Genomic DNA, 13,615 nt, shown 5'->3' on the forward strand with positions numbered 1-13,615 from the left:
AGTGCACTGCTCTTCTTTATTTGTCCGTCGATTGACGTTTATTGTTATTGTTGCTTTCTGTCATTTATCATAATACGCATTTGACTATATCTATACAGAAAATGCGCAGTATTTATTTGCAAATATCGGATATTACTCTTATCATTACTGTGTTTATTAATATTTATTATTATATTATCAATATCATCATCTTTCTATTTAACAGTGAATAGACCGCATCGATCAACCTGTGCGCATTCTGGAGGGGCGGGGCTCCGAGTAGGCAAAAGGGGGAGGGGGTGCTTCAAAAAGAGGAAGGAAGGGGGAAAGGGGAAAGTGGGAGAAAAGAGGAGGGAAGGAAGAAGAAAAATTTATTTCAAAAAAGGTGGGAAGAGATAAGGGAAAAAAGGAGAGGAAAGCAGAGCGACGAAGTGATGTTCGACCAGGGGGGGGGGGGGGCGCCGAATCTATTCGATCTAGGAGCGAAGATTTGATGTTCGACGGGGGAGGGTCATCCAGTTTTTATGTCGAAAAATTAAAAAAGAAAACTGCTAGTTCTCCGCGCATGCATTACATTATTTACTAATATGCCAATCCTGTTCATGGTTACATTGCATCGAATGTCAGTTTTTTTTTCAAAATCTATACCCCCAAAACAAATCAGCTCCTCGCTCTAAAACTGTTTTCTTTCTTAAACATATGTTTAAACTGTATTCAGGGAGGAATCGCATTTTTTTTCAAATCGCGCTTCGCGCTCGCATTAATTGATTAGTTATATACACACCATGTTTATGATTACAAAAAGAAATGTCCACTTTCAAATTCTGTGCTCGCATAAATTGTTTGATAACATAACCATTCTGTTCAAGATTACACTTTCGCGCTCGCATTATTATAGTCAGGGGCCCTAGAAAAAATTTTGGGACAAAATTTACCAAAGCACCATTTTTTGCATGTGGGTCCCTGGTATCAAAAGCATTTATTCTAGATACGGTGCCCCGAAATCGGTGAAGGTCACCCTATTTTGAAATGCTAATTTATGCAAATTTTTTTCCAAAACCCCATAATTCACCTTTAATATCTCATTAAAAATAATTTTCAAATGCCCATTTTTTGTGTATTTGGGTCTCCTTTTGCTAAATATTCAACTGCAGGTAGATTCTTATAAAATTGGTGAGTATGAATCAATTCTTAAGGTTAAAATACGCAAATTTTATGCAAATTATATGTAAAAACACATATTTTATCATATCTCAACATATAGAGTTGTCAAAATTACAATTATTTTTCCACATGTGTCAATGGTACCAAAAGCATTAATTCTTGATAGGATGCCTCGATATCAATGACTGGAATCCTATTTCATAGTGGTAATTTATGCAAAATTATGCAAAATCACTATTCACCGCAAATTACTGTATATGTATAGTACAGACCTACATTTCTAGAAGCCTATTTCTTTTTTTTGGGGGGGGGGGGGGTATTTGGGATTTATTTTGATGGGACATTATATCTAGATTGATTTCTGCACAGTTCCCGAATAAGAATCAATTTTCAATATTAATCAAAGCAAATTTATGAAACAATTCTGCAAATATGTGTAAAACACATCATCTATCATATTTCGAGGTTTTAAACCGAGGGACGAGCACACACTATGCATATGAGACATTGTTACACAATATTCATTATGGTGACTTTCCATATGACCATTTTTTAAATGAAAATTTATGCAAATTATAAATCCTGTGCATACCCCTTCCACAATTAAAATAAATTATATGAAAAAGATAAACCAGGGTTTATCTTTTTTTCAAAATAATTAAAAAGTTAAAATTTTATTCCCAAGTAGAGTTTTTTTCCTGTCAGAAAGAGGAGGGTATATGGATGGTTCTCATGTCAGAAAAAACTGTCCATGTCTGCCCCCCTGACAACTAGGTACATTTTTTTTAGAACAGGGACACATCAGATTTGAGCAAAGAGACCTGATCCTTTTTCTTATTCTGTCGTCCCTTGGTTGACGGTGACCTAAATAATTTCAGTGATTGTTCTTTATTGGCTTATGAATTGATCTCTATCACTAAAACTAGGGTAACATCAAAACCAAATTCTCCCAATCAATTTCAGACCAAATCAAAGTCGAATCGGTCTGGAATACGTCCCGAATCATAGCATTATTGACTTCCCTAAATACTTGTCCAAATGCTTCCCCAAACTCAACCGAATTCTATCCGAATACATCCCGAATGTGGCTCGAATAAACTTTGTCGTGGCTACATTCGGGAGTATTTCGGAGGATATTCGGCTGGTTTTAAACATTTCAAAACAAGCAGAACCCCTCAACGAATGTTCTCGTATATGGGGAAGGAGTCCAGAATAGTCCCGGATCCTTCCGAAGTGATTCCGGGAGCTCCCCGAATTTTCTGGACAGATTCGGACCTATTTGTATCATTCTGGACAACTGTCCCGACTCGTCCGTGTTCGGCGCATTCGTTCTGATTCGGGTCCACATTTAGGCCAACGTTCGGCTGTAATCAGAGATATCGGGTCACATTCGGCTAGATTATGGACATGCTTGGACATTAGCGTACCTACGGGGAGGGGGAGGGGGCAGAGGGGGTATACTGCCCCCCCCCCTCCCTGACGAGTCATAACCCATGCAAGGGACGTATCCTCCCCCCCCCCCGACGAGTCACTACTGATCTCAGACGAACCACAAGTGGCCAGCGCTCCTTTGAACTTGAAGACCCTTTTTATCTTTTTTTATTTATTTATTTATTTATTCATTCATTGCAACCATGACAGTTGGATTATTGATAATTCAAAGAAGTACAATTAAATTCACAATTACATATCAAATAAATATTTAAAAACCAGTAAGAAATTTGTAACAATATACACTGTACATTAATACCAAAAACAAACAGGAAATAATCAGTATAAGAAGGAAAACGGAATATGAAGAATAAGCAGGGAATGAAAACAAGAATATCAATTCAAAGCTGACAAAATACTCACATGAAAGAGGGTATGGGGGTAAACAACCTGAACCGCAATTCCTAATAATGGTCAAACCAGATCATTCAGAATAAATTAGGATAGTTAATAGATAATTCGGATGGGAAGGAGAAAGAATTGGGGGGAAAAGTAATGAGGAATAAGAGGAAGGAAATAAAAAGGAAGAAAATGAAGAAGAAAAACATGGTGAATATGAAGAGAAGCAGAAGAAGAAAGAAAAAATACAAAGAGGAGGGAGTACGAAAAGGGGTAAGGGGTCAAAAGGGAGAAGGAATGAGGAAAGGAATAAAAAATAAAAAATTGATATTTGCTTGTCAAATTTTGTTCTGGTACGAAATCCTTTATTTGTGGTTGAATACTCTTTTTTTGGCGGACGAATTTGCCCCCCCCCCCTTATAAAATACTATTTGTGTTGGCATTCTGCTAGGGGGTGGTCAAAATTGATTTGTTCAATTCTTGGCGATTCTGCGCTGAATCGGGACATATTCCGGACCCATTCTTCTCTATTTGGGGGAACTCCCCTAATATAATCCATCTGAATCAGGTCATAATCGGGCAGAATCAGTCCGTATTCGGGAGAATTTGGTTTTGGTGTAAACCTAGCTTAAGCCAGTGTGGAAAGTTGAGTTTTAGCCAAAGTATTTTCTTCTATAGATAAAGATATTTGAAGCTCGATTTGGCGTGCTCTTAGTTAAAGAAATTTTAGGGATTGGCTATGCAAAGTTTGTTTTCAATAGGACGTGTCATCTGGGTTGCGAGGTTGTTGGATTTCTTGTTTTGTCAAACATGACTAAGAATCGCATCCATCTAGTTTTTATGAATGAAAACAAATCGGATCGGTGTAGGGTTCTTTGGATTCCTCTTTTTATTAATTAATCACAGCTGGGCTTCTGTCTCGTGTTCATGAATGAAGACTAATCAGTGAGCGATACTCCCGTAAAAGATAAATTAGTTCCACTTAGCAACAGCGTAGGCACTTTTATTTTGTTAACCGATTAATGGTCGGAAGATATGTAAATTAGCTAAAAGGTACATTGTAAATAGGTATCTAGAAAGATTGTTGAAGGTGAAAGATTGAAGGTCCTAATGATGCAAGGCCTATTAATTCTTAGTGATACGGTTAGGTTGGTGGTGTGAGCAGAACACCTGTAGCATCGGGCAGGGTATCGGGATTCATTCCTTCTTGAGCTTGCATCAGCGTAGCATCACATTTTGTGGGTGAAAGTTCGTTGCCGGTGATTCCCAACACTTTACATCTTCCGAAGTGTGGTACGTACATTTAATTTGAAATGTTATTTGTACTAGTAGTGAATGTTAGTCATATTAGAGTATTAGGATGGAATTATTTTGTGACAAGACTCACTGATTTCCAAACAAGTATTATTAATTAACACACACTCTAAAAAATGGAATGTTAAATCAACATTTTGAAAGGTTGGAGGAGTGACAACATTTTCTAAATGTTGCATTTACCACTTTAAATGGTCCTACCCAACACTTAAAATGTTGGATTTAGCTTTATACAAAGTTGGATGTAACATTTGGAAAAGGTTGTCACTCCTCCAACCTTTTAAATGTTGATTTAACATTCCATTTTTTAGAGTGCAGATTTGTATATGTGGGACATGTACACAGACATGTTAGATTTGGAAAGGTCTGTGGTATGAATTATTTAGTTAAAAATTATGAAAGAGCTATTGAGCATATTGTGATTAATGAGTTATGGCTCTTGAGACATGAGGATTGATATAATTTTAGGACAATTGTTATATTAATTTCAATTATGGATAAATAAGAGTGTAGTTAGTGAGGCTTTACAATTTGAGGGGATTTGTATGTCATTTTTGATTTAGAGGATTATGACGATGGTCTCTTTGTCTGCCATTCTTCAGGTTTGGTTAGTGTTACAAACATTCGAGGATAAGGATGGTTAGGCAGGCTAACTGCAAGGAATTAAGCATCCATAACTTGAATTATAATTTGACGCACTTGATATAATTTTGAATTCAGAAATGCATTTCTATTTTTTTAATGCTGTTCTTATAGCATTATCCATAATATACACGTCAACAGTATGCTTATTTTGTAGGATATTTGCTAAAGATAGACACTTAACTTTGTCATAGTGTAATTGGCATCATCTGGTGTCTTCGTCATATACTTAGTAATTAAGGATAAGATGAATCATTATGTATTAATGCCATTATTTTATTGTATACTTACGATGGCCTTGCTTTATATCTTGCAGGTTTTTTTTTTATTTTTGTCTTTGTGCTGGACGAATAAAAGACAAGTGTCATGAATCCGCTGTGCCCCTTGTACTCCTTGGAGTGACCTATTCCAAACTACGACACCAGGAATGACTTGAAGTATTATTGCGACTGTACTTTGGTTATCCTTTGAATATTTTGCATAGTGTTTACCACAGTTGCATTCTACTCTGGTTTGTCGTCTCAAAACGGATTGCCTACTTAAAACATAGGTTACACCGGAACTAAATCAGCTGCAAATCCATCCGAATGAGTAATTCCGGAGCACTCTGTTCCCCCCTCCTGAATGCAGGAATATTCAGGAGGGATTAGGGAACATCCTTGGAGGAATTTGGCTGGTTATGAAAATGTTCAAAACCAGCCGAATACCTCCAAAATATTCCCGAATGTGGCTACGACAAATGTCATTCGGGTCACATTCGAGATGTATTCCGATGGAATTCGGTTGGAGTTTGGGAGGCATTTGGGGGTATTCTGGGAAGAAATTAAGACCTATTCATTTCAGTCGAAGAGTAAATGTCCGACTCTTGCCTCCCCATATCGTACGAATCATTACTCGAATACAGAGAAGAATATAGACGAGTGAGACGAATTGGCAAGAAAATAGAAAAATTGCATCCGAACAGGTCAATTATAGCCCATTTCGAAATAATCTGTCGTATATTTTCGGGAAATTCGATGGCGTACTTGGCGAATTCGGGCATAATCGTTCCGATTCGGGTCGTTATTCAGGTCGTCATTTGGCGATAATTTTATAATTTGAAGATTTGGGCTGAATTCGGCTTGATTCTGGCCACCATTGGCTCGATTGTTGCCACTGTTCGGGTTGGCATACGGCTTTATACAGGACACTCAATATTGATTCGGGTCAATTCTTTGGGATTCTACTCTGATACGGGACGTATTCCAGACCTAATCGTCTCTAATATAGTGAGCACCCCGAATCAGAGACGAATAGGTTGCGGATCCACCGAATTCATCCGAATCAGGCCATATTCGGGAAGAATCAGTCCAACATTATGAGGGTGAATTCGGTTCTCGTGTAACCCTGGTTGAAGTATAATCTCGATCAGATTCGTTGCTTGCTGCTTGAATTATAGCTTGATCTACAATCCCTCCACACGGTGAAGCTGCAGATTTTGATATTTACTGAAAATTATTACTTGACATCCCGACAATTCAATTACAATAAAGGATAGGTCTCTAACCGAAAGGAGATAGTAATAATGTACAGATTTATAGAATATGCCTACGTACATTGCCCATGATGTGATTATTTTATTTACACAACTTGAAATAGATTTTTGGACACCATTTTGTTTCCCAACGATTGAAAATTTGCTTAATTGTGATCCATATATACTTCATAGCTATTGACAAAAAAAATCAGAATTTAACTGACAGATAGTACATGTCTATATACTTCCGTATACATAGCCTTTGGTGTGGGGGTGTCTCAATTTTCCTGTCAATATATTGCTCACCCCCCCCCCCCGGTCCGACCGGACTTACGCCAGTGTGTAGGGAGTGAGAATGGGGGACAGGATTTAAAATGGACACACGTTCAAAGACGGTTCTGCTTCCCATAAGATGAATTTGCATCAAATTTCCTTCAATACCAGTGTACAATTGATGCAACATTGCGTTGGTTTCAATATAAGGTTGTGCAACGTATATCATTTACAAATGATTTGCTTTTGAAATTGAAATTAGTTTCAGTAAACAAATGCACCTTCTGTCGAAAGGAAATCGAAACGGTTTTGCAGCTATACTCGGAGTGCAGGCATGTTAATCACATTTGGAAAGAGTTAGACGACTGGATTAGGACCAAAACCAGTGAGACTCTACACTTTTCAGATGAAAATAGAATATTCGGATTTATTGGAAAAAACAATTGTGCACATAATTGTATTTTCATTATAGTCAGAAAAACTGTGTACGATTGTAAAATAAACAATACAATTCCTCTTTTCAGTATATCATTATATCCTCAATAATCAATTATTACCCAAATGAGAAATTCACTGCCCAACTTAATTGTAAACAACGCAGATTTGACTGAAGATGGTTCCGATTAAAAAATCTCTTTATTGTTTGACTTTCGCATGTAAAATTATTTTGTTATTCTTGTAGTGTGGCCGGGGGTTCTAACAGGTCTTCCTCGCAGTCATAAGCAAGCCAAACCAAAAATAAAGATGTTGACCAAATGTAGTGTAGTAGGGTTCTGATTTATTGGTCTGCAATGCAGACCTCACTAGGCATTGCCTTCACAAATTATACATTCAAATATATTCAAAAATAAAGTCACATGATAAATTCAACCAATAGAGAAACAGAGAATGGAAGAACCCAGAAAAGTGGAAGAACCAAGGGTGAAAGGTGAACCAATGAGGATGAGATAGGATGATATGAATGAACAAGAATGTTCTGAATGTAAATGAGAAAATGACAATAGAAACATGTGAAGCTGTATGGAATTTGAATGGCAATGGAATGATGTGATGAAGAAACTAAGGAATGAGAGAAACAGGTGTGTGACAATGGTATAGAAATGGTAGTGAAGAGAAGTATGGAAAGCAAAGTGTGAAATAAATAATTATATCAAATAAGGCAAAATTAAACTCTTACATAAATTTCCTTCTTCGCTAAAAATGTCCTCATTTTTATAAGTTTCAAATTGATTTTTTTTTTAATTTGTCAAAAGTAGTTTTCCGAAAACTTTTTGATTCACAAAATGAGGATGAGTACTTTTTTTTGATGAAGGAAATCCATAAATATATATTTTTTTAAGCATTATCTGCAACTTTTGCAACTGTCAGTAAAACAAAAAGTTTTCTGATTTTGATAATTTGAAATTTGCCAAAATGAAATTATCCAGAAAGAACATTTATCATTTTTTTTCTTCTTTTACAAATGAAAACGTTTCACTTGTTTATTTGAACAAAATATAAGATCAATGAATGCTGTTCTTCTGTCAGTTGCAATAGATATACAAGAACATGTGTATTTCTTTCATTTCTTTCATTTCAATAAATGCATTTTTTTTAAACATAAATTTATATACATGGCAAAGTTGTTTAGTCACTTTTCAATACAAAGCAAGAAATATAACTTTTTTTTCTTGCCCGTTATCTACATGTATAAAGCACAATATACAATAATCTGTACGATAACTAGAACTGAATAACATCAAAGTATTCTTTTATACCAATATTTTCTTTTGCGGATGCAAAATGAAATGCTCGGATCACTAAATTGACTCTTTTTTTCTTTGAAATAAACTTCTGAAATATGTTTGAATGTGCTTGAATATGAAAAGAAAACATACATAATAATGAACTTTTCTTTTCTGTTAAATAAACTATACATCACATGATCTTTTATTTGGAAAATTTCAAAATGAAAGAAAATATAAGTTTTTATTAAACTTTTGAACTGTTTTGTTATTGTTCGCAAAATTATAATTTGAATAACTTGGTTCCATAAAAACACTAACTTCTAAAGGTATAGAACTGCATCTAGTAGACTAGTACAATCTGTGATAACCTAGTATGAAAGTGAAAAAAGACAATCTTTTTTTTAAAAGCTTTGTATATCAAAATCGTCCAATTTTTTTTGTATGTGTAACAGATGACTTGGTACAATGTATACAAGCAAAATATCTAATTTCCGCACTGTGCAAGGAAAAAAAAATTAGCCCGTTGTGTAAAAAGAGCATAAAATAGTTTTGTAATAGTACAAAAATATTGATGCATTTATGAAAATACATGATGCACATGCAATTAATTCAAATGTCACATAATATAACATTAAAAAAAATAGCACAAAATTCAAACGATTGCTTGATCAAAATGTTTTAAAAATATTCAACGTTCCGAATATTCATTTTCTTCAAATGTTCTTACAGTTCGGTCGAGATATTTGCTCATTTAGTGATTATTTTCTATTAAAATTATATCAATTTTAAATGTTCTAGAAATAGAGTATATTTGTTGATTCTTGTCAACATTTCACTTCTTTTCATCTTCTTTCTATCATCGCGACGTCGACTGTTGATGATTATGTTTTGAAATAAGTTCAGTCTCTTGAATATTTTGATGCTTGATATTTCTTCAAAATAGTTTTAAAATGTTCAAGTTCGAAGATTGAAGCCTGGGAATCATTAAATTTTGGATGATTTCGCTGTTTCTTCAATAAAGTTCAAATGTCTCAGTTTGACAAATCAAAGTGATAAAATTCACAGATGCAAACTTCGATGATGTCGCTAAATTTACTTTAATTGCTGCTATTTATTTGAAGGGTTTAAGTTGTAAATGTCACAGTTCTCTTGAATTAAAGCTGAAATCAATTCAATAAATTCACATTATCATTTTTCAAAGTCGCCAAATCTCGTTGGTATTTTGACTCTTCGTCCATAACGCGTTGTTGTGACGTTCTCATCTGGTGGACGTCCATGGGGTTGAGTTTTAGGGGCATCATGGTGTCTGACATCAGATGGACCTGGGGTTTGGTTTGGAAGATGTGGTCCGCGCTCATCAGAGGGGTTTGGTAGTAGTTGGTCATCTGACTGACTCCGGTCAGTTCTACGAACATCTCGCCTCGGCTGGATGGGCTCTGACCTAGATGATTGGTCAGATGTAGACTGGGGGTGAACATCTGGTGATGACAATTCTGACCATGAAGGTTGGTCAGATGAAGGAGGATGTTCGACATCAGGTGTGGAACGAGACTGCCCTGACCATGAAGGTTGGTCAGATGAAGGAGGACGTTGTACATCTGGTGTGGAGCGAGATTGCCCTGACCATGAAGGTTGGTCAGATGAAGGAGGACGTTGGGCATCACGTGTAGAGACAGACTGCCCTGACCATGATGGTTGGTCAGTATCTGTCGTCAGTTGTGGTTTGGTAGTTGACCATTCGATGAAGGAAGTTTGAGGATCAGATTGAGAACTTGAAGGAGGTTGTGAGTTTGAAGGAAGTTTTGAGGTTGAAGGAGGGATGGTTGGATGAGTTCCACCTTCTCTCCTAGACTTGGATTGTTGAGGTAGCTTTGATCGGAAGAGTTTCAGTCTGTTATGATGCACTACCTTCTGTATTCTATGATTGTGGATATCTTCAATACGATAGTTCAGACCATCTTCTGAGGAAGACATAATGGAAAATGGTCCAGTCCAGTTGGGCTGTAACTTGTGTCTGGCATTTGCTGGGTCATGAAGCCAAACTAAGTCTCCAACAGAGTACTTGATGGTACGAGTCTTCATGTCGTAACCTACTTTCTGCTGCTTTTGGGCTAGTTCAGACTTTTGCTTGGCGTAATGAAATGCTTTCTTAAGACGTTGTTGGAGAGCCATAACATACTGTTCTGGTGAGGTAGTATGTTGCTGAACTGGAACTGGACATGTTATGTTAACTGGAACTCGAGCTTCTCTTCCATGAAGAAGGAAGTAGGGACTAAGTCCTGTTGTGGAGTGGACACTTGAGTTGTATGCAAGTTGTAGTTGAGGGAGGTGAGAATCCCAATCTCCACGTTTGTCAGCGACATATCGTGCTAATTGTTCTTTGATTACACGATTTGCTCGTTCGACCATTCCAGCACCTTGAGGATGGTAAGGCGAAGATCTGGATTTACGAATTCCAAGTTTTTCGCAAAGTTGTTGTAGCCTCGACTCAAACTGTCGACCTTGGTCGGTGTGCAAAGTTTCTGGCACACCGTGCTCTGTGACGTAGTCTTCAAAGATGTGCTTGGCGACCGTCTCGGCAGTTTGGTTCCTCATAGGGTAGATGTTGACAAATTTTGTGAAGTGGTCGATGATGACTAGTATATAGCGATATCCACGACGAGAAATAGGGAGTTCAGCGATGTCGGCGAAGATCATCTGAAAAGGGTGATCAGTCGTTATACTTCGTAATGGGGCTTGGTGTTTTGGATTTGGTGACCTGAACGACTCGCATGCCATACAAGTAGAACAATGGTTGGTAATATCTCGTCTCATGAATGGCCAGTAACAAGTGGCTTCTGCTCGATGAAGTGTGCGCTGAATTCCAAAATGGCCTGATGAAGGATGTCCATGTAGTTCTTCGAGTACTTTAGGAATGAGTTTTTGAGGTATGACTGGTTGAAGTATCGTTGTGCCAAGTCTATCATATTTCATACGATAGAGGATGTTTCCCTTAATTGTCAGACGAGGGTATTCCCAGAGTAGTCGTCTCATACGGGGATTGAAGCGACGTATTTTTCTGACAGATGGTCGATATCCCAACTTGACATACTCCTTGACCTGGTTGATGTTTGGATCTAGTTCTTGGCGTTCTTGCAACTCAGATTGCTGATTGGCTAGAATGAAATTTTCTGGTTGCGTCTGGCTAGTACTTTGGGACTTGTGTTCAGTCGATCCCTGGGTAGTGTGAGACTTTGTAGTAGACCTTGTGTGAACTACATTACAACTGGTTTGGTCTTGATGTAGGAGATTGGTTTGGTTATCTCTTGAGTGGTTGTGTGGACGTCGAGAGAGTGCGTCAGCATTCTGATTGGAGCGTCCCTTGCGATGTATGATCTTGAAGGAATAGGCATCCAATTCTACTATCCAGCGTGCACGTCTACCAGTTGCATCATCTTGGATTGGTACTTTCATGTATCCTAGAAGTGGTTGATGATCTGTGTATACTGAGAAAGGCTGGCCTCTAAGATAGTGGCGGAAGTGTCGTACAGCTGCGACAATGGCCCACAATTCTCGATCGTACGTAGACCATTTCTTCTGACTTTCTGATAGTTTGTGGCTGTAGTAGGCTATGACGTGTTCTCTTCCATCTTGGACTTGGGAGAGAATAGCTCCAACAGCATCACAAGAAGCATCTGTGGCTATGTTGAAAGTCTTGTTGAAGTTAGGAAATGCTAGTATGGGTGGATTGGTAAGTGCCATCTTCAGTTTGATGAAGGCGTTTTCACAGTCGGCATTCCAGACGAATTGCATTCCTTTGTGCGTCAGATTGGTAAGAGGTGTGGAAACTTGGGCAAAGCCTGGAATAAATCGACGATAGAATGAAGCAAGGCCTAAGAAAGATCTAATCTGTGAAGGATTCTTGGGTCTTGGCCATGCTGCAACCTTGGCTGTGTTGTTTGGATCTGGAAGCACTCCTTGTGTACCAATTACATAGCCTAGATATGTGACTTTCTTCTGTAGAAATTGGCATTTGGTAGGTTTCAACTTCAATCCGGCGTCTTTGAAGCGCTGGAGGACTTCTTGGAGGTTTTGGAGATGTTCTTCAAAGCTTCTACCCATCACAATACAGTCGTCGAGGTATATGAGACAAGTCGACCAATGCAGACCATGTAAGACAGATTCCATAAGACGCTGAAATGTCATTGGTGCATTTACTAAGCCGAATGGCATGACATTAAAATGATATAAGCCAGTACCGGTGGTGAAGGCTGTCTTCTCTTTACTTTCTGGGTCAAGTCTTATCTGCCAATACCCACTTGAAAGATCCATGACACTGAAGTAGGATGACGAAGAAAGGGCATCAACAGAATCATCTTGACGAGGTATTGGGTGAGAGTCTCTGATGGTGACGGCATTGAGAGCTCTGTAATCCACACAGAATCTGTATGTGTTGTCCTTTTTCTTTACCATCACTATAGGACTTGACCAAGGACTGTGGCTTTCTTCAATAATTCCATGTTCAAGAAGATCATCTACCTGTCTCTGAATTTCACATCGCATGGTAGGTGATGTGCGATAAGCTCTTTGACGGATGGGTGTGTCAGTCGTTGTGGTTATCTTGTGGTAGACATCAGCCTGTCCTATATCATCTTGAGATGAGCTAAACACATCAGCATAGGAATTTAGGACTTGCTTGGTCTTGTCATACTGTTCCTTGGTAAGGTCTGATTTGGAAAGCATGTCATCTACTGGTAAGATTGGTTTTGCCTCTTGGGTAGCTGCAATCACCTTATCGAAGATCTTGTATTCTTCTTCTGGATCACTGGTCAGTGAGTGGAAATGACCAAGGGTGGTGTTACCTGTAAGATCAACCTTTTCTTGAGATGTATTGACCAGTCTAACAAGGATGAGACCATCTTGGGCTGTGTTCACTGATCTGGCACCAGCTACAGGATGATATTCTTGTAATGTTGGCTCAAAGATACCATCATATCCTTGCGGGATAAGGTCTGGTTGTTGAGGTTCTAGTCTGCCTTGGACATGTATCTCACTCATTGCTGGTATAGAGACTTGTCCTACCAGTGTAACATTACACTTGAAAGGGGCTTGGTAACGGTGCTTGTCGACTAGAGGTATCGTTACACCTGGCATGGTGAACGTAGTAGTGGAGAGTACTGTGTCGTTTCTC

This window comes from Lytechinus variegatus, chromosome 11 (assembly GCF_018143015.1).
Source record: "Lytechinus variegatus isolate NC3 chromosome 11, Lvar_3.0, whole genome shotgun sequence".
Classification (NCBI taxonomy): domain Eukaryota; kingdom Metazoa; phylum Echinodermata; class Echinoidea; order Temnopleuroida; family Toxopneustidae; genus Lytechinus; species Lytechinus variegatus.